Source organism: Triticum urartu, chromosome 4 (assembly GCF_003073215.2).
Source record: "Triticum urartu cultivar G1812 chromosome 4, Tu2.1, whole genome shotgun sequence".
Taxonomy (NCBI): Eukaryota; Viridiplantae; Streptophyta; class Magnoliopsida; order Poales; family Poaceae; genus Triticum; species Triticum urartu.
In genome coordinates this window covers 312,655,203-312,677,973 of record NC_053025.1, presented here as the reverse complement: position 1 = coordinate 312,677,973, position 22,771 = coordinate 312,655,203, and positions in this window count along the sequence as shown.

The following is a 22,771-nucleotide window of genomic DNA, read 5'->3' as shown; positions in this document are numbered from 1 at the left end:
TATTTTCGGGGTATTTTTTATTGCACAGATAATTCATAAAACAGACAGAAATTACTATTTTTTTCTTTATTTAATATAAATAACAGAAAGTAAAAAGAGGGTACAGAGAGTTGTGTTTTCTAACTTCATCCATCTCACGCTCATCAAAAGTAATCCACTAACAAGGTTGATCAAGTCTTGTTAACAAACACATTCTGAATAACATGGAACCGGAGAAATTTCGAATAGCACTAGGTTACCTCAACGGGGATATGCATGTCCCCAACAATAAGAATATCATATTTCTTCTTGACAGTAGGAAGAGGAAATTCAAAACCTCCAATAGTGATAGTTGGAATTTTTCCAATAGAATTGATACTGTGGACTTGAGGTTGTTTCTTTGGAAAGTGTACCGTATGCTCATTACCATTAACATGAAAAGTGACATTTCCTTTGGTGCAATCAATAACAGCCCTGCAATATTCAAAAAGGGTCTTCCAAGAATAATAGACATACTATCGTCCTCGGGAATATCAAGAATAACAAAGTCCGTTAAAATAGTAATGTTTGCAATCACAACAGGCACATACTCACAAATACCGACAGGTATAGCAGTTGATTTATCAACCATTTGCAAAGATATTTAAGTAGGTGTCAACTTATTCAAATCAAGTATATGATATAAAGAGAGAGGCATAACACTAACACCGGCTCCAAGATCACATAAAGCAGTTTTAACATAGTTTCTTTTAATGGAGCATGGTATAGTTGGTACTCCTGGATCTCCAAGTTTCTTTGGTATTCCACCCTTAAAAGTATAATTACCAAGCATAGCGGAAATTTCATCTTCCGGTATCTTTCTCTTATTTGTAACAATTTCCTTCATGTAGCATAAGGATTCATTTTAAGCATATCAGGCAAACGCATAAATTTTGAATTATTTGAAATTTGTGTGAATCACTAGTTTGTGAATAACTTAACTTTGAAAATAGATTTTTCAGTGATTCTTTTTTCTTATGTTAAATATTAGTGTGTTTTATCATTATATTCAATTTGGTAATGCTTAGGTTATTTAAAAAAATGAAATGCCTTTGTAAAGGATGAGTTTTCGTCCGAAACCCTAATACTTCGAAAGAGATTGTCCATTTTGTACACGAAGTGCATCCAGTTTTTGCGGTAACCCTCTCTACTTTTTTGCACATGCTATGTGGGTGAAATTATGATACCATGCCAACTTTCAACCTTTTCTGAGTTCATTTGAAATGCTTTTCAATTTTAGGGTCATTTAGCTGAAAAATCAGTAAATGCATGAAAGAATTTGCTTGCACATAAAATTTCTTCGCGTTTCAAATGTCAAAACACATAACTAGCTACCCTAACTATTACAGAGATTCCCTCTTGGGTGTGAAACACAGAAGAAAGTGATGATAGTGAAGTCGATCACATCCCAGATCTTTGGGTGTGAAACTTTTTCTTCGCGTGTGTCCCTTTGTGCCATAGCCACGGAAAATCTTCATCATTTAACTTGATGCTCGGGTCAATATTCACTGTGAATGGAGCAATTTCATCAAACTTTTCATAATCTCCTGACATGTCTGTCTTGTCATCCACTCCCACGATGTTTCTCTTCCCAGAAAGAACTATGTGCCGCTTTGGCTCATCGTACGATGCATTCGCTTCCTTATCTTTTCTTTTTCTCGGCTTGGTAGACATGTCCTTCACATAGAAAACATGTGCCACATCATTGGCTAGGACGAATGGTTTGTCTGCATATGCAAGATTGTTGAGATCCACTGTTGTCATTCCGTACCGCGGGTCTTCCGTTACCCCGCCTCGTGTCATATTGACCCATTTGCACCGAAACAAAGGGACCTTCAAACCACGTCGATAGTCAAGTTCCCATATGTCCTGTATATAACCATAATATGTTTCCTTTCCTATCTTGGTTTCTGCATCAAAGCGGACACCACTGTTTTGGTTGGTGCTCTTCTTATCTTGGGCGATCGTGTAAAATGTATTACCATTTATCTCGTACCCTTTGAAAGTCATTATATTCGAAGATGGTAACTGGGACAACAAGTATAGGTCATCTTCAATAGAGGCATCATGCATGGTGCGTGTCTACATCCAGCTGGCGAAACTCCTGGTTTTTTCACGTGTAATCCAGTGATCAGACCACTCCGGGTGTTTGGAGCGTAGCAAATTCTTGTGTTCATCCATATACGGAGCCACCAAGGTGGAATTCTGTAGAACTGTGTAGTGTGCTTCAGTGAGAGAATGTCCGTCCATACATATTATTTGTTCCCCTCTTAGCGTGCCGTTTCCATCCAGTCTGCCCTTATGCCGCGATTCAGGAACACCAATCGGCTTAAGGTCCGGAATAAAGTCAATACAAAACTCAATGACCTCCTCATTTTCATGGCCCTTGGAGATGGTTCCTTCTGGCCTAGCACGGTTATGAACATATTTCTTTAAGACTCCCATGAACCTCTCAAAGGGGAACATATTGTGTAGAAATACAGGACCCAAAACGTTAATCTCTTCGCATAGGTGAACTAGGACGTGCGTCATGATGTTGAAGAAGGATGGTGGGAACACCAACTCGAAACTGACAAGACATTGCACCAAATCATTCTCTAACCTTGGTATGATTTCTGGATCGATTACCTTCTGAGAGATTGCATTGAGGAATGCACATAGCTTCACAATGGCTAATCGAACGTTTTCCGGTAGAAGCCCCCTCAATGCAACCAGAAGCAGTTGCATCATAATCACGTGGCAGTCATGAGACTTTAGGTTCTGGAACTTTTTCTCTGCCATGTTTATTATTCCCTTTATATTCGACGAGAAGCCAGACGGTACCTTAATACTGAGCAGGCATTCAAAGAAGATTTCCTTCTCTTCTTTGGTAAGAGCGTAGCTTGCATGACCCTGATGTATGCTGTATTTTCCGTGCATACGTTGCTGGTCCTCCCGTGCCTCGGGTGTATCTTTTGTCTTCCCATACACGCCCAAGAAGCCAAGCAGGGTCACACAAAGATTCTTTGTCACGTGCATCATGTCGATTGCAGAGCGGACCTCTAGGTCTTTCCAATAGGGCAGGTTCCAAAATATAGATTTCTTCTTCCACATGGGTGCACGTCCGTCAGCGTCATTCGGAACAGGTTGTCCATTAGGACCCTTTCCAAAGACCACCTTCAAATCCTTGACCATATCATGTACATCAGCACCAGTACGGTGGCGAGGCTTCGTCTGGTGATCCGCCTCACCTTTGAAATGCTTGCCTTTCTTTCTTACGGGATGCCTGCTTGGAAGAAATCGACGATGTCCTGGGTACACATTCTTCTTACAATTAGCCAAATATATACTGTCGGTATCGTCCAAACAGTGCATGCATGCGCGGTATCCCTTGTTTGTCTGTCCTGAAAGGTTACTGAGAGCAGGCCAATCATTGATGGTCATGAACAGCAACGCCTTTAGGTCAAATTCTTCCCCCATGTGCTCATCCCACGCACGTACACCTGGTCCATTCCACAGTTGTAAGAGTTCTTCAACTAATGGCCTTAGGTACACATCAATGTTGTTGCCGGGTTGCTTAGGGCCTTGGATGAGCACTGGCATCATAATGAACTTCCGCTTCATGCACAACCAAGGAGGAAGGTTATACAAACATAGAGTCACAGGCCAGGTGCTATGGTTGCTGCTCTGCTCCCCAAAAGGATTAATGCCATCTGCGCTTAGACCAAACCATACGTTCCTTGCATCATCTGCAAACTCCTTCCCGTACTTTCTTTCGATTGTTCTCCACTGCGACCCGTCAGCGGGTACTCTCAACTTTCCGTCTTTCTTACGGTCTTCTCTGTGCCATCGCATCGCCTTGGCATGCTCTTTGTCTTGGAACAAACATTTCAACCGTGGTATTATAGGAGCATACCACATCACCTTGGCAGGAATCTTCTTCCTGGGGCGCTCGCCCTCGACATCACCAGGGTCATCGCGGTTGATCTTATAGCGCAATGCACCGCATACCGGGCAAGCGTTCAAATCCTCGTACTCACCGCGGTAGAGGATGCAATCATTAGGGCATGCATGTATCTTCTGCACCTCTAACCCTAGAGGGTAGACAACCATCTTTGCTTCGTACATACTTTCGGGCAATTCGTTGTCCTTTGGAAGCATATTCTTTATCATTACAGCAACTTTCCAAATCCCTTGTCAGATACACCATTCTCTGCCTTCCAATGTAGCAATTCCAGTGTGGTGCCCAGCTTTTTCTTGTCACCTACGCAATTCAGGTACAACAATTTTTTGTGATCCTCTAACATGCACTGCAACTTCTTCTTCTCCAAATCACTTGCATAGTTTCTCTTTGCATTGGCAATGGCCTGACCTAGATCATCAACGGGCTCATCCGATGCCTCTTCTTCAGCTTCTTCCCGCATTGCCGGCTCAGCTTCTTCCCGCATTACCGGCTCAGCTTCTTCCCTCATTGTTGTATCATCGTATTCAGGGAACCCATGGCCAGGATAGCTATCGTTGTCCTCTTCTTGTTCATTGTCTTCCATCATAACCCCTCTTTCTCCATGCTTGGTCCAAACATTATAGTGGGGCATGAAACCGGACTCAAACAGGTGGACGTGAATGGTTCTTGACGTAGAGTAATTGTGACCATTCTTACAGCCAGCACATGGACAAGGCATAAAACCATCCGCCCGCTTGTTTGCCTCAGCCGCAAGCAGAAAAGTACGCACGCCATTAATGAACTCGGGAGAGCATTGATCATTGTACATCCATTGCCGGCTCATCTTCAATACACAGCACCGAAAACACCAAATTAATACAATACATAAAGTTCATACATAAATATCATACAACACTTAAATGCAACAAACAAATAACTCTCTAGCTAAAGAATTTAAATGCAACAACAAATGCGATCAAGATCGCAACTAAGGTAACAATTGATCCAACAGCATAATGATACCAAGCTTCACTATGAATGGCATATTTTCTAATCTTTCTAATCTTCAAGCGCATTTTCTCCATCTTAATCTTGTGATCATCGACGACATCGGAAACATGCAACTCCAATTCCATCTTCTCCCCCTCAATTCTTTTCAATTTTTCCTTCAAATCCTCGTTTTCTCTTTCAACTAAATTTAACCTATCGACAATAGGGTCGGTTGGTATTTCCGGTTCAACTACCTCCTACATACAAATATCTATGTTAACTTGATGGGCATAATTTGTCATAAACACGAAATGCAATGAATAGTTTTAAAAGAGAATATACCACATCCGAATCATAACCCGAACGAGGGCCGACGGGGACGGATACCAAAACCATGGCACTATGTGTAACAAACAACATATGCGTAAGATAATTATACGAGTAACTATATATCCAAATCACACAAACATCAATTTTTATATAAAACTTCATGAACAAGAGGCTCACCACAAGGTGGTGCCGGCGACGGGACGTTGCGGGCGATCGACGGTGGTTACGACGGAGATTTAGAAGGCACTAAGTAAACCACACCTACATATGCAAACTAAGTGTTAGTTTTGACCTCAAATTGCATATAAATCAAATACTAGCACATATATATAATTCCTCCCAAATTACTAAACTCAAAAATCAATCACTATATAAAGCATTGCACGAGCTAATCTAGCAATGAGAGATGAAAGGACAAAGTTGCTAAACTTTGTGATCATTTGAATGGATGGGGGCCTTCAAATCTTGACAAATTTTGGGCAAAATGTGTGATGAGCTTGAGAGGAAGAGGGCAAAGAATAGAGAGGAGAGGGGAAAGGGGAAGAACAGAGCGAGCTCGGGTGGACGAATGGTCTATGTAGGACGACCTTTAGTACCGGTTCGTGATACGACCCGATACTAAAGGTGCTGGAGGGGCCCAGGACTGACAACATCTTGCCACCACTCACTTTAGTACCGGTTCGTGGCACGAACCGGTGCTAAAGGTTTGCCACGAACCGGTACTAATGAGAGCAGCCGGCTAGCCGTTGGAACCAGCACTAATGCACACGTTAGTGCCGGCTCAAATTCAAACCGGCACTAATGTGCTTCACATTTGACCCTTTTCTACTAGTGTAGGGGAAACCCTTCTTCCATTTAGGGGGAAGGTCAAGGAAGAAGAAGAAGGGGGCTCTCTCCCCCCTCTCTCCCGATGGCGCTGGAACACCGTCGGGGCCATCATCGCGACAACAATCTACACCAACAATTTGACCGCCGTTTGCACCAACTCTTCGCCCCTCTATGCAGCGGTGTAACCCCTCTTTTACCCGCTGTAATCTCTACTTAAACATGGTGCTCAATGCTATATATTATTCCCCAACAATGTATGGCTACCCTATGATGTTTGAGTAGATCCATTTTGTCATATGGGTTAATTGATGATCGTGATTGGTTTCAGTTGCATGTTTTATTGTTGGTGATGTCCTATGGTGCTCTCCGTGTCACGCAAGCATGAGGGACCCCTGCTGTAGGGTTTGCAATATGTTCATGATTTGCTTATGGTGGGTGGCGTGAGTGACAGAAGCACAAACCCGAGTAAGTAGGTTGTTTGCGTATGGGAGTAAAGAGGACTTGATGCCTTATAATGCTATGGTTGGATTTTACCTTAATGATCTCTAGTAGTTGCGGATGCTTGCTAGATTTCCAATCATAAGTGCATATGATCCAAGAAGAGAAAGTATGTTAGCGTATGCCTCTCCCTCAAATAAAATTGCAATAATGATTACCAATCTAGTTATCGGTTGTCTAGGGACAAATAACTATCTCGTGACAAAAAGCTCTCTGCTGAAACTAATTTAGTCGTGTATTTATCTAAACATCCCATAGCTTTTATTTACATGCTCTTTATTATCTTGCAAACCTAGCCTACAGCACCTACAAAGTACTTCTAGTTTCATACTTGTTCTACATAAGATGAACGTTAAGCGTGCGTAGAGTTGTATCGGTGGTCGATAGAACTTGAGGGAATATTTGTTCTACCTTTAGCTCCTTGTTGGGTTCGACATTCTTACTTATCGAAGGAGGCTAAAATTGATCCCCTATACTTGTGGGTTATCACTATACTATCGGGCCGTGATCACGTCGGGTGTTGATCACGGGTATATACATACATACATATTATACATGACACATGATGTGACTAAAGTTTGGTCGGCTCATAGAGTACCCACAAGAGATTATGATGTCGGGCTGAAAGGACATGTGGTTCCATCCAAGTAGTGGTGGGCCTGGGTTCCCGACGGCCCCTGAGTGTTACTTTGTGGCGGAGCGACAGGGTAGGTTGTGACCGCCCAAGTAATTGGTGGGCCTGATCCCTGATCGGCGTCCACGGTTACTTCAAATAACCATTTCATTAATACCGATGCATATGTAATGTAGATCCTTGCTTGTGAGTACTTTGGATGAGTACTCACGGTTGCTTTGCTTCTTCTTTTTCCCCTTTTCCCGGTTATTGCGATCATATGATGGAGTCCAGGAGCCAGAGGAGACCGAGGATGATTCTATGTGGTGTTCGACTTCGAGGTGTAGTTAGGAGGTCCTAGGCAGGAGGCCTTGCCTTTTCGATCATTGAAACTTGTGTGCTAGCCTTCTTATGACGAACTTGTTTAACTTATGTCTGTACTCAGATATTATTGCTTTTGCTCACTCTGGTGTAATCGAGCTTATGTATTCGAGCCCTCGAGGCCCCTGGCTTGTAATATAAAGCTTGTATTATTTTAATTTGTGTCTAGCATTTTGTTGTGATATCTTCCTGTGAGTCCTCGATCTTGATCATACACATTTGCGTGTATGATTAGTGTACGCTTGAATCACGGGCATCACAAGTTGGTATCAAAGCCGACTGCCGGTACGAATCCCAATTTCCAACTCCTTGGCCGAAGTTGAGTCTAGTCATTGCAAAACTTTTACTAACATAGTTGTGTGGCCTACGAGCCCACGTCGCCATTAGGTGGTATTAGGATCTTTTATTCCTATTCTATACTATGGGACTCTGACCTCTCTTCTATTCATGTTGAATGAATTTTTCTAACTCTAACATTAGGATCTCATGATCACTTCCACCCGGAGAGCCCCTTATTACAGATGATCGCCTCCTGCACCAGAATATTCCGAAGATACTCTGTGATGTTCTCTCGAGACCTTGTGACCGTCGCTTTTGTAATTCCCTACCACTAATATATCCACATGAAAAAAATACATACACCTGTCGTTCTTACTTTTATTCCCACTTGCTCTTATTATTACAAGATACATCGAATTATTCTTCGACTTTTAAGAATCTCTTGTGCCATTGTCTTACAGATCTTTGCTACATGAATACCCCTATGTATAATTCCTTGCACTTATCGAGGATCCGTTCATCCCTAGTTGTTCATGTGTTTCGCAAAATTCTTCAAAATACTATCCAATCTTCCGACGATCCTCTGCAAATACTTGTCTGCTTACATTATGGTTACTTTCGATATGTTTATCAATACTCATTAGCATCCTTTGACATCGTCATTTTGAGTCCATTGATTCAATATGTTGAGGGTGCTCGCAATCCTCAGTCGAGTCCTAGAAGTCATCCTTCCGACTCATACATCATTTTAAACATTGGCTGGATCTCGACCAATCATATTTATCCATCCTTAATTTGGAGCGTTTGCTTCTGGCCCCTTAATTTGGAAATCATAATTCCTTGGCATATGAGGTTTGAATTAGTTAGTTGTTTCTATAATCTAATTTCCTTGCATTATTTCTTCTTCTGGTTGAGTACCGATGCTCACATCAGATCCCTTGTGGACCACCAGATCCTTTATTGGATTTTATTCGACTGTATCCTTCATATTCAATAACCTTGTGAGCCTTTCCTCGGATACATGATGCCTTCGGTAAATTGTATCCTCTGCCTTGTCAACCATGCTCTGCTTCCACGCTTGAGTTATTCACTCCTGAAGTTTGTGGTATATGTTCCTAAGATGCCCTGATGGGTTGAATGTCATGGGAATGAGTCTGACACTAAGAGTAAGGGGTACGTAGGAGGAGGCAGGATCCTAGCTATGGCGAGATTGTACACAGAGGTTTACGAGTTCAGGCCCCTCTCGGAGGAGGTAAAAGACCTACGTCTTGTCGCTGAGGCTGGTCGACTGGAGGTGTGTTGAAGTTACAAGGGGTACGAACCCTTGTGCCAGAGTAGGGGGTGGCTTGTATAGAGTGCGCCAGGCCCCTCCAGCCCTTGATTACACAGGGTTCAATGTGAGTTAAGACAGGGGCGTTACAGGTAACACCCACTATTAATGATCTTTATGACTATGGAGTGAATTCTGGACCGTTGCCATTCAGGGTGACTCTAGGCCTTCTATGCTCCGAGTGGTTCTTCACATGGTTGAGTGGAATTGGGATATCCGAGTGGAATCTTCTGTCGAGTGGTTTACACTTCAGGGGTGATTTCAGTCGGTATCTTCTGTTATACTTTGCATGTCTCTGACTTTAGGGTAGTCTCCTTAGGTAGGGTCTCTAGGTCAGGCCTAAGACCCTACCCTAGGTACGTGTCATCATCATTAGCCCCTGAATGGATTGAGGTCCGAGTGAAGAAGGTTTGAAGTTGGTTCTGACTCGTTTCAATGCTTCAGAGGCATTTCCTCAAGATCTTGAAAGCATACTAGAACTTTAACCCTTCATCAGTCGCCTTGATCGATTCTGGCTCCTAAGGTCGCTGAGTGAATTACACCGCAAACCTTCGAGTAGATTGGAATGTGGTATCCTCAATGCAATTGACTACTTTGCGGTTCCCGGATCTCACGGGATTCAAGTTTTTGGAGAAGCGCGCGAGACGGGGCATGGCACAATAATCAGAGCGAGTAGACTGGGGCTCCTTGATCTCTATGCCGCCTTTTTCGCCATGTATCGAGCCAGCGCATGTTACCGGTTGCGATAGGATCGCTTGGGCCCACAGGTCAGCCACTCGGAAGAGGGTCCATAAAATGCGTCACTGCCAATGCGAGGCACTGTGCATCCCATTTGTTCCCCTTTCTCTCTTCTTCTCCACCTCGCTTCTCCTTGCTCTTGATGCTTCTGCCTAACCCGCTCGAGCTCCGCCACCATGGTGAAGGACAAGACTGTGGCCCTTGAGCGCATGAAGAAGGCGACCACGGTGAAGGGCAAGAAGACGGCGAGGGGGTCGACATCGTTGTCCGGTCTGCCGCCTAGTTGGATCCAGGGGACTGGATCCGTTCCACCGTTGTGAAGGAAGATCTGGAGAACCTCGCCACCGACGGCCTGATCTCGCATGGGTCCTGGAGGTTGCCCAAGGGAGAATCGGAGCCCCAGACGCGTGAGGGTGAATGTGTCCTTCTCACCACCCATGTCGAGCATGGTTTCTCTCTGCCCCCGCATCCATTCTTTCGGGATTTCTTGAATTTCTTCAGTGCTCAGATCCACCATTTTCCTCCCAACACGATCTTGTATCTCGCCACGTTTCATCTCAATGTGCGAGAACTTCTTGGGGTGCCAGCCACACTGGGGTTTGTTCAAACACATCTTCACTTTTCGTTCTCAGTCGGTGAAGAAGGCTAACCCGAGTGATGAAAAGACACACGTGATCCAGATGTGCAGCGTGTTAGGGATCCAAACGAGAGGTAGAAGTACTTTCCCCCCATGACCTTTCCCGAGTCAGTCAGGGGATAGCAGTCGACTTGGTCCTACTTCAAGGACATCCCGACTCCTGATCAGTCGATCGGCCTCCCCTTTCACTACTCTGTCAGCCTTCTTCACTAACTATAACCGCCGAAGAGAGAGGTGAGGTGTCCCTTTTATTCGATGCGGTAATTTCATTAGTCCGGGAGGGTGTGACCGGCATGGATCTGTTGGAGGTGTTCCCAGTCGACGTATCCAGCCTGTCCAAGCTCGTGACCACCTGATGTGGATGTACACGGGCACTGAAGACACCGCTCGGGTCCATATGGAGGAGGTCTCTGAGGAGACAGTGGCTCAGTGGCTGTGAAGCTTCATCGGGAATAAGGACAACCCTCGTGGAGCTAGGAGGATTTTTCCATTCGATGCGGACAATGCTCTAGAAGAGGTCAGGCATGTTTAACCGAGTGTTCTTTTTCAACACGTGATTGTTCTTGAATCCAACTGATATTTACAACTTGTGCCTTGTAGATTTTCACCAAGATGTACTCGATGCCGAACGAGGAGCAGCATAAGGAGGCAGTAGAGAGTGATGATGAAAGTGCTGATTGGCAATATGAAGATGACAGCAAGGAGGACGGCGAGGATTCTGGCACCAGCGAGGAGGTCGACTCGCCGCCCCGCTCTGAACGACGCTCCAAGCAGTCGTAGGACCCCGCAGGAGGACGCGGCAAAGCAGTTCCACTGAGTACAAAAATTCCGAAGCGCACTTGGACCTCGACCCTAGAGCCATCGGAGAAGGCCGCGAAGCAGGCCAAAGTTGTCCCACCGAAGCCCCGGAAGGCCCTACCTAGTATCAAGGTGGCTGTTCCTGTTGCTTCAGCATAAGTGTTTGTTTTCTTTGTCTTTCATTTCCACTTCGAACTTTCGTACTTTCTTAACCAGGTGAGATTTGGAACTTCCAGTGCTACCACTTCTGCGACTTCCATGGACGTCGACGAGGAGCGATGTGATCTGGAGACCGTGGATGCGGTGACCACTCGGGCAGGTATAATTCCACGGTCATGCTTTTACTCTGCCAACTGTTTTGATGGACGACTGGAATCTTACAGTCGAGTGTTTTGTAGTACCGACAAATGTTATCCAGCTTCCAAACGGTGATGATGATGAAGAGGTGCCTCAAAGGAGTACAGGGATAAGGGGTAGAACTTTGAGTAGGAGGGTGCCCGCTAGCAAAGTACCTCGACTGACATCTGAGCCTGTAGTTTAGCAACTTGATGATCCAGTATGGGCTACTGTATCTTTTGTTGATCCTCTGTCGAATGATCAACCTTCGGCTTCAACTGCTCAGACTTCTGGCCCGATTGAACAACATCAAGATCCAACTCCACCAGCTATGTCATCGGTTCCCTTATCCACTCCGTCTGCACTACATCACACACCAGAGGACCAAGTAGGAGCTACCAAGGAAGCGATGATCCAGGAGGGCCTGATGATGGACCAACTGAAGGTGGTGTATGACAATAGCAAGGCCACCTACGATGCCAGCTCTGCTCTCCATGCTAATATCTGAGTAACTAGGATTGTAAGTTGATTTCCAATTGGTTTTCCAACTCGATTCTTGCTCCGTTAGGATATGCTACCTAAAAACTATTGCTTTATTATTCGTAAGATGTCAGTCTGCACCTTGCATCTGTTCACCCACTGGGTGTTTAGCTTTTTCTTTGTATCTCTTTCAATTGAGTCGACCAGGTCGTGTCGAGTGAGATCTTGTTACAATGGGAGCACGCAAAGTGCACCCACTGGGTGTAGTCCCCGAGACCGTGGTCGACTGAGGGCAGTCGGCGGTGGTCTAAGAACGAACGATGATGTTTTTTTAGTCCTTCCACTCAGGCTGGGCGGACCATGCCAAGTGGGAAATCGAACTAGAGGGGGCACGCTGAGTGCACCCACTGGGTGTAGTCCCCAAGACTGTTGTTGGATGTTTGATTCGGCAGTAGTCTTAGAATTTTTTGCTATAACAATTTGATCTTGCAGTTTTCCATTCGGAAACAGCTGATCTTTGTTTATGTCGACTGATTTTTCTTTTTGTCGATTGCAAAAATCTTGTGAACTTGGGACCAAGTATGCTGATTTGGAGAAGGAGAAGATCCAACTCAAGCTCGACCTAGATCTTGCCAAGGAGAACCTAAATAAAGCCCAGGATGAAGTAGCTGTCATGGGAGGTAACAACTTGCTGACTACTGGCCTTGTCATTTTTTCCTTTTCATCCTTTGAACTAAGTGATTCCACTCAAACAGATGTGCATACTGAAAACCGTCAACTCCAAGCTCGTATGAGGAATGTTATATCTTTAGACAAAATGAAGCAGGATTTGGAGCACAAGGACCTTGATCTCGCGGAGGCACAGAAGATGACGCATGAGAAGACTGAACTTGCTAACAGGAAGATAGCTTCAGTCAGAAAGTTGGAAGAGGGGAACGCCATGCTGAAAACTATTGTTGACGAGGCAAAGAAAGAAGCTATGCAGCTGAAGGAGGAGAAGGTGGCCTTGGCTGACAAAATGGATGTTCTCACCCGGAAGAGGGATGAAGTAGAAGCTTATCTGGGTGGTCTTCCAAGAAGATGTTCCTCATGCTTGAAGGTATTTCCCCTCGTTCGACTGTATCGAAAAGTTTCTTCACAACATTGCTGCCAATTCACTATTTTTAACTCCATGCAGAATTCTGTCAAAACTTCAAAGACGAAACCGGGCGGATCGAGACAGGACTAGACCCCATTAACTCCCCTGACAAGGATGAAGCTGCCATGAACGTGCTGTGACTAGAATCCTGCATTGCCAATGTCTTGGACTATCTTGCCGGACTGAAAGTGGCATTGTCGTGGTTCGACAAGGAGCTGTGGCATGAAGATGTTTTTCAGAATGATCTCGAGTCACTGATGACTCGACTCAATGACATCCCTGACCGAGTGCAGGCATGGAAGAAGTCATCTGCTCACTGTAGTGCTGACGTGGCTCTATCCCTCGTTGGAGACCTTCAGGTGGCAAACACCAAGAAGCTTCAGTTTTAGTCTTTCATGGAGACCTTCAACGACACAACCACTCGCATCACAGACGGTATTGACTTGGACACTTTTGTCGAGCCAACAAGTCCTCCTCCCGCCAAGTGAAAAACTTGATAACCCGATTTTATTTGCGTTGGAATACCGAGTGATTTTGTAATCATCAAAACTCCTTTGGGCCTGGCGCCCGAGTACTTCTGTTTTCAGCTTTGAACCTTACTGGATTTATCCACACTTGGTTGTCCTACTCGAACGCAATTGCTTTGTCTCCAATGCTCTTGGATTTTTATACTTAAGCGGAAATGGGATCGCAGCTAGGTCTCCGAGTGAGAGGATTGTTCTTCACTCGGAGTATACGTCGTACTTGATGCGCGGCTCAGAGTGCATCCAGACGTTATACTTGTGGCACAGCTCATAGTTGTCGAATTACGGGTTTCGGCAAGCCCTTGAGATTCGAACACTGGGGTGCGCATGATGATCTCTCTCCCCTAGCTCACGCCCTTGCAACGATCGCAAAGCCTAGCTCGCCGAACCCAAGGAACTAGAGACACAAGAGTTTATACTGGTTCGGGCCACCGCTACGGTGTAATACCCTACTCCAGTGTGGTGCGGTGGATTGCCCTATAGGCTGGGGATGAATAGGTACAAGGGAAGAACATCCTCCTAAGGAGAGGTGTTCTAGAGGTCGATGAGCTTGTGTGGATGGGAATGATCTGAGTGATCTGTATTTGGATGAGCCTCCCTTGGCTACGGTGGTGGCTAGCCCTATTTATAGAGGCCCGGGTCCTCTCCCCAAATATTAGGCGGGAAGGGATCCCACAACGGCCAGTTTGAAGGGGGACAACGAGTACAATTTATCCTGGCAAAAGGTGGTCTTCGCCTGCCAAAGGCTCTGGTGCTGACATCGTCGTGGGCTCCATGATGACCTCCGTCTTGCTGTCCTGCTGGTGTTGGTCTCGTTGCACCAATATGGAAACCTTTTCCTGAAGCCTCGGGACTCCTCGCGTACGCCTGCTTCTTTAGCAGCGAAGAGGAAACTAGCACCCTACGCCCGCTGGCGCCTGCCTCGGCTTGGTCATCATGGCTCAAGTCACGGAAACCTCACGAGGTGCCCCTTGCCTTGATCTCTCTTTTCCTCGCGAGCCAGCCTACTGAGGCCGCCCTGAGTAGGTATTGTGTCGTCCTCCTCACGATGCTTGGCCCCTCGTGAGGGTCTTGAGTGTTGGTTGAAGAAGGTGGGCCATACCAGGCCACTAGTGGAGCAACTCCCTGGGCCGCAGGCAAACAAGTCTGGGTACCCCCTTTCCCAGGACGCCGACAGTAGCCCCCGAGCGCAAGGCGTGCTCGTGCTTGGCATCGTGGCAAAGCCAACGGGCAAGTGCGGAGCGCCGTGGGCCATAACAGCCTGTGGGCTCGATTGACGCATGGCGTTTGACGTGTCGTGGGCGTCTCCGCTTGCCCATGCTGCCTTGGCAACTGTCGACTTGATGAGTCCCTGTTGCATGTAGAAATAGGTCATTATTACCTTAGATCATGGAGGCCGGTGGTTGGCCTCCTCTTGGCGATAAATGGGAAGTGGGGCGGAGCCCCTGTCACCCATCTCTTCCTCCATTCCTCCTAGATCTCCTTCTTCCTCCTCGCTTCGCGGCTTTGCCGCATCGTCCATGGTGCCGACACGGAGGCTCTCCACCGCCGAGAAGGGGAAAGCCCCCCGCGAAGAGCTTGGGTCTCTCCCACCGAAGAAGAGGTTGGCTCGCTCGCGTGATGTCGCTGTGAGGCTGGAGGTGATGAGGCCTTGGTACGAACGGCCTCCCCCGGGCTATCCATTGCCTTTGTACGCCCAGGCAAAGGGCTCCGGAGGAGGTAGCAGGGATCGACGACCCCCGCGCCATGACCGCGGTGGCCGTGCAGTGGCGACGCGTGACGCCGCCCCACGAACCCACGCCGAGGGCTCCTCGTGCAAACTCATGGTGTGGGCGGTGATGCCGCCAAGCATGTGGATCCGGTTCCTGCTGTTCTTCACCGAAGTGATGCCGCCGGGGGGGCTATTGGAGCTGTGGCTACAGCATGCTGGGTGCGACACCCCGGCAACGGGGGCGAAGGTTGTGGTCGTCTCCTCGAGCAAGGTCTTCATGACCCGCGGATGGGGTGAGGTCGCCCGCGTCTACCGTGCGGAGGGGGCGCTCGCCATCCATTTCGAGTACGACGGCGCCTCCACGCTATTCTTCAATGTCTTCGACGAGGAGGGCAATCGCCTGGATTGCTGTCCTAGAGGGGGCCGCCAGGATGGTGCGGCGGCAGGCGCTCAGCCCACCCTTGGTCATGTCGACAGCTCCTCCAGTAGCAGTGGTGGCTCCTGGTGGTCCAGCGACTCTCCTGATCCTGATGAGACTCCGGAGACGAGCAACGACAGCTATGTGCCCCCGAGCTCACGCCACGCCTGGAGTGTTGTGATAGCGTCTGGCCGCCGCCGCCGTTGAAATGGATGGGGTTGGCGTAGGCCCCTCATGGCCCACTGTTGATGATGCATCGGCGGTGATGCCTGTAGATAGGGCTCCTTGAAACATTCTTCTTTTGTTCCCTGGAGGGAGTCGAGATGAACCCCATGGGGCGTGTAAAGGGTCTGTAGTGTCTTTTGTTAATATTTCCCTTATTATGAAGATTTATGAATGTGTGTCTTGCTTCGGCTCGGTCCCCCCCTTTCCGTCCTCACGGTAGCCTAGCACTCTACGCCAACAGGTCCCGGTCCCCAGGCAGGCTGCAACCGTCGCTGGTATGCCTGGACGCAATGTCGTGGTCAAGGCCAGGAGGTGAGCGGCCCGAGGTCTAGCAAGAGCTCCTGAGGCGCGATGCTCAAGAGGTCCCCTTTAGTGTGCAAGAAACTACGTGAAGGTAGGAAAGGAAGGCGACGTCGCCATAGCAAGGCTGTAGGAGAGGGGAATCCTGTGTCGCAACGTCTGGCTGATCCGGGTGTGAGACTTATCTTAGCGGTCCGAAGTCGATTCCTTGTGTCGCGCCAGCTTCGAGTGTCAACTAGGTCGAACTCGCTCAAGCCTCCCCCTCCTTTCACACCCTTCTATGAGCTCTACATACTCGGGTCCCAGTCCTCGAGCAAGCTGAGCTGTCGCCGGTATGCTAGGTCACGATGCCATGGTCAAGGCTGGGGGTGAGGGCTGGAGAGCCAGTAAGAGTTCCTGAGTCGCGATGCTCAGGAGCCCCCTTTAACGTGCAAGCGAATTGTGTGAAAAAAGGGAGGAGCCCGCGGTGCCGCCCGCCTTCACCCTCCGGGGGTCCCTGCAGGTCAGCTCGAAGGAGGAATGCATGCTGCAACCGTGCTTGCCGGTCTGCCACAGGTCGTTCCGCAAGAAGGTGAAGGCACTGAGGGCCTGGTGAGGTGATGTGCGCGGGCTGTGCCGCGAGCCAGAGCTCGACCGCTCAGGTTTGTCAGCGTTGCTGGGACGGACCCGAGCACAAGTGTCGTGCCAGCATGGGTAGCCTCCATTCAGGTTTGTCAGGTTTGTCAGGTGGCCGCGATGGATAATAGGCAAGCAAGTGATGATCATGAAATGACTCCAGCAAAGAGGCGGGTTAGCTCAGATAGATGCAAGAATGATTTATGCCACTGAGATGGACTCGAGCGGCCTGGGGATGATGCAGCCCGAGGGGCGCCCCCAGCAGGGTAAGCTAGAGATGCAAAAGGATACACGTCGCAGGGAGAGATCCGTATCACTTGGCGATAATGCAGCCCGAGGGGCGCCCCCAACTGAATGAACTGGAAAGAGTCACATGATAACGCTACCGGAGTGGTGTTGGAGTAGCCGATGATGCGTGCCGAAGATTTGTCCCTCACGAGCTGCCAGGACCCTGAGCCTCAGGAGGCTCCGGGGGCTCGGGTGGTTCCGTGAGGACCGTCCCCATTTCTGCTAGGACAGCGTGATGCCTGGACTCCTGAGCCGCCAGAATGCTCTACAAGTGGCGCTGGTGGGTGGCGGCCGTGTTCGGCAAGCCAAATGGCATACGAACGTAGCTATGAGGTGGACCCTCGCACCAACCAATCAGCGAAGGCCAAAAGCGCTCCTGAGATGCGACCCTGTTGAGCCTGGAATGTTGACGCAGACACGCAGCCCGCATCCTTGCCAGGATGGGGGGCTACGCCAGGTGGTGAGTGGCAGTCATCACGTATGGCCCTTGCCTCTTGAAGCTCCTGGGTCGCCTTGACGATGAACTCCTGAGCACCGGGCGCTCCTTGCCTAGTGCCCTTCTGAGGGAAATGTGCGGCGAAGCATGCCTCCACATGGTGCCCGAGCGCCTCGCTCGTGATGTTGGCTAGGTCTGACGCCCTCCAGAAGAGAGCCCCCGAGTCCTGCTCGAGGAGGGCGCCGGGCGCGCCTTCCTATGTGAGGGAGGGAGGCACCCCAGCTGTTGGCGCAGGTCCTGAGGTGGTGCCGCTGGAGACGCTGCTTTCCTGAGGCCCCGGGAGGAGTAGCTGCTTCTTCTTGGGGATGGCATTAGGAGGGTAGATGTTGCCTTCGTTGTCAGGGTCTTCAAACGCAGCGGCATGGAAGGTGCGCTCAAGGGAGCACACCGCATCTCTTTCTTCGCAGGGAACGTCCTCAAGATGCCAGGGAGTGATGATGCCTCCACTCCTTGGCATCTTGAGGACGTTGTAAGCGTGGTGGGTCACTGCCATAAACTTGGCCAATGCTGGGTACCTGAGGATGGCATTGTACAGCTGACGGATGTGGGCGATGTCGAAGTCGATGAGCTCGGTGCAGTAGTTGTTACGCTGGCCGAAGCTAACAGGGAGGCGGACCTGCCCTATCAGGGTGGTGGAGCCGTTGGTCACTCCTGAGAAAGGCTTGGTAGGCTGTAGCTGATCGTATGGCACTTGGAGGCTATCGAATGTCTTGACGGACATGACATTGAGCCCTGCGCCACTGTCGATGAGGATCTTGGTGACTTGGACGTTGCTGATGACGGGTGAACAAAGCATCGGAAGGATGCCAGCGGTCGCCGCGCACTTGACCTGGTCCGCCGAGCTGAAGGTGATGGCGCACTTGGACCACCTGAGCGGGCACGTGGCCTCGAGCCTGGGAAGGGCCGCGTTCACCTCACGAGCAAACTTCTTGAAGATGCACTGGGAGGATGGGGCCTGAGCACCGCCCGGGATGCAGGCGATAGCGCGTGGCTCCTGGAGGCCTCCAGCCTCCAGCCCCCTCGCCCTGGTGGTGGTCGTCGTTCCTCCTTGGTGGTGGCGGTAGAGGAGGGAGGCCAGCATTGCCCTGAGGACGGTTCTCATGAGGCTGGTCCCTCCAGGCGTCCTCGGGAGGCTGGTCCTGCCAATGGTCCTCGCGAGGCCGGTCGCACCACTCCTGGCGGGGGCCGCTGTTGTCCTAGCATCCCCCGCTTGGTCCTCCTCCTCGACCGTAGCCCCGGTCGTTGCGCTTGGGGCACCGACCGAAGCGTCCATCTCGAATGGCTCTGAGCTCATGGTAGTCATTACTGTTTTGGCTGTGTATGTTGTGGAAGGAGCAAAATGGATGGCTGCCCTTAGACGACTCGGGGTGGTCCCGGCCGCGCTTCACGTCCGGCTCCGCTACGAGCACGGCTACTCCCTTGCGCTTCATGTCCTTGGCCTTGGCCTTCTTCTCTTCAGGGTCAGGATCAGGGAGCTCGAGGAGGGAGAGGCACCCCTCCTCAGCTCTTGCGCACTTGGTCGCCATGTTGAACATCTCCAGAGCCGAGCATAGCTCTTCATGGATGGCGAGATCCTCCTTCATCTTGACATCACGGACGCCATCGGAGAATGCGGAGATGATGGCCTCGTCCGTCACCTTGGAGATCTTGAGGCGGACGTTGTTGAAGAGTTGGATGTACTTTTGCAGAGTTTCCCTCGGTTGCTGCTTGATGTGCCGCAGGTCGCCTACGGCTGGCGGGCAGTCGCGAGTACCCTAAATGTTGGCAGCGAAACGCTCGCGCATCACACCCTAGGAAGAGATCGATCCCACGAGCAGGTTCAGGAGCCACGAGCGAGCGTCATCCCTGAGAGCCATGGGAAACTAGTTCGCCATGACTTTCTCGTCGCCATTGGCTGCCTCGATGCTTAGCTCGTAGAGCTGCAGGAACTCCATAGGGTCGGGGGTGCCGTCGTAGCACGGAGGCAGATCCAGCTTGAACTTGCCTGGCCAAACGATGGTGCGCAGCTCGGGAGTGAAGACTCGGCAACCTGCTGTGGTCATCGGAGCCCATCGTGGCAGTGGAATATGTTCTTGGCACCCACGCACCGCCACGGTAGGTGGCGCGCAGTCTTGACGTGGTGATGCGGGGAGTGCGAGAGCGTTTTCTTGCGGTCGAGGGACCTCCTGGCACCTTCTTTCTTCATGCACGGGCACACGGCATGGCGGATCACGCCGCGGGACCAAGCGGCTTGGGGCGAGAACACCGTCTTGATGCAGAGGAGGCGGGGGCGCTCCATGAGCCGCGCGTCTCGGCGCGAGGGCGTCATCTTGATGGAGGGGCGGTGGAGGGGCTCCGTGAGCTACGTCCCCCGTGGCTGGAGGCAGGCAAGGTAGCGAGAGGGATGGTGCAGGAGAGCCCCCAGTGGCGCTGAAGAGCTCGGCGATGCGGTCCAGCCGGTCTTCATAGAGGTCGTCGACCGGGTGGTAACGCAGGAGCTTGCGTGCCATGAGCAATGTGGCCTGCGCATCTATGGGCACGCGATGAGCGTGGGACGACAAGCCAGCCGCAGTCAGCGACGGGGTGGTGGTGCGTCCATCCCGCTGCACGGAGGGGTGCAGTGATGACGCCTGCTGCTTGTTCGCTGCGGGGCCGGTGGCGACATTTGCAGCAGGTGACGGAGAACGGCGGGGAGGTCCGCCAACGGGCGCCGTCTAGGCGACGCGAGCGGCGAGGGCAGCGTGGCGCTCAGCACGGGCTCGCGAACATCTGACATGGATGCGATGGAGCTGCGGAACGTGGATCGACAAAGGGAAAGTTTCAGTGCACCCCTACCTGGCGCGCCAAATGTCTGATTATGGGTTCCGGCAAACCCTTGAGGTTCGAACACTGGGGTGCGCACGAAGATCTCTTTCCCCTACCTCACGCCCTCGCAACAATCCCAAAGCCTAGCTCGCCGAACCCAAGGAACAAGAGACACAAGAGTTTATACTGGTTCGGGCCACCGTTGCGGTGTAATACCCTACTCCAGTGTGGTGTGGTGGATTGCCATGTAGGCTGGGGATGAATAAGTACAAGGGAAGAACAGCCTCCTGAGGAGAGGTGTTCTCGAGCTCGATGAGCTTCTCTGGCTGGGGATGATCTTAGTGATTTGTCTCTAGATGAGCCTCCCTTGGCTACGGTGGTGGCTAGCCCTATTTATAGAGGCCTGGGTCCTCTCCCTAAATATTAGGCGGGAAGGGATCCCACAACGACCAGTTTCAAGGGGGACAATGAGTACAAGTTCTCCTGACAAAAGGTGGTCTTCGCCTGCCAAAGGCTCTGGTGCTGACGCCATCGTGGGAACCGTGATGACCTCTGTCTTGTCGTCCTGCTGGTCTTGGTCTCATTGCACTGATATGGAAAACTTTGCCTGACGCCTCGGGACTCCTCGCCTAAGCCTGCTTATTTAGCACCGAAGAGGAAACTGGCAACCTGCACCCACTGGTGCCCACCTGGCCTTGGTCGTCATGGCTCAAGTCACGAAAACCACACGAGGTGCCCCTTGCCTTGATCTCTTTGCTCCCCGCGAGCCAGCCTAGTGAGGCCCCCCTTGAGGAGGTCTTGTGTCATCCGCCTCGCGAGGCTTGGCCCCTCGCGAGGGTCTTGAGTGTTGGTCGAAGAAGGTGGGCCCTACCAGGCCGCTGGTGGATCCACGCCCTAGGCCGCAGGTAGGCAAGTCCAGGTACCCCCGTTCCTAGGACGCTGACAATAGTGCAACCAGACGTTGTATTTGTGGCGCAGCTCAGAGTGCATCCAGACGATGTACTTGTGGGAAGACTTCCTTCTAAGTGGGAAGACTGCTCTCCACTTGGTGTGTTTTTGAAACTTAGGCGAGCACGGGATCGCAGCTAAGCCTCTGAGTGAGTGGATTGCTCTTCACTCGGAGTGTGTTTGAAACTTAGGCGAGTGCAGGGTCGCAGCTAAGCCCCCGAGTGAGAGGGTTTCTCTTCATTCGGAGTGTTTTGTAACTTAGGTGAGTACGTGATTGCAGCTAAGCCCCCGAGTGAGAGGGTTGCTTTCACTCGGAGTGTTTTTGAAACTTAGGTGAATTAGGTTCGCAACTAAGTCTCCGAGTGAGAGGCTTGCTCTTCACTTGGAGTGTTTAATAACTTAGGCAATTACGGGATCGCAGCTGTAACGCCCCGGATGCAACTTTCCATAATTGTAACTCCGACTCTTGCCATTTCCGGCTTTAAGTTATGAGATTCCTTTCGTGGTGGGGTTTTGTCTTTGTTTTGCATTTTGTTCATGTCACGCATTTCATATCATGTCATCATGTGCATCGCATTTGCATATGTGTTAGTCTCATGCATCCGAGCATTTTCCCTGTTATCCGTTTCGCAATCCGACACTCCCACATGCACCGGCGCATCCCTCTTGTCTCTTTTTGTGAGCAAGAGTTAAGCATTCTCGGAATAGGCCGAGATTTGTCAAGTGGCCTTGGTACACCACCGGTAGACCGCCTGTCAAATTTCGTTCCATTTGGATCCCGTTTGATACCCCAACGGCTAACCAGCTAACCGCAAAAGCCTCTTTGTATTGCAGCCGAACACTCCTCCAAACCGGCCCAATAACCCATCTAAACCATCTCCATGCCCTCCGTCATCGGATCACGATCGTGTGGGCGAAAACTACACCTCATTTGGACACTCCAAACTCTCTCTACCTATAAATATGTGTCTCCCTCCTCCACTCCCACTCCGCCACGTCACCCTAGCTCTGCATCCCGCTGCCGCGGCCCTGCGGGCCCAGGTCGGGCCTGCCAGAGCCCATCTGCCGCCTGAGCCTCCCCGACTCCCTCGCGCCTGAGCCAGAGGCTCGCCCAAGGCGCCGCCGCCCGCGCTCGCCGCCTGCGCC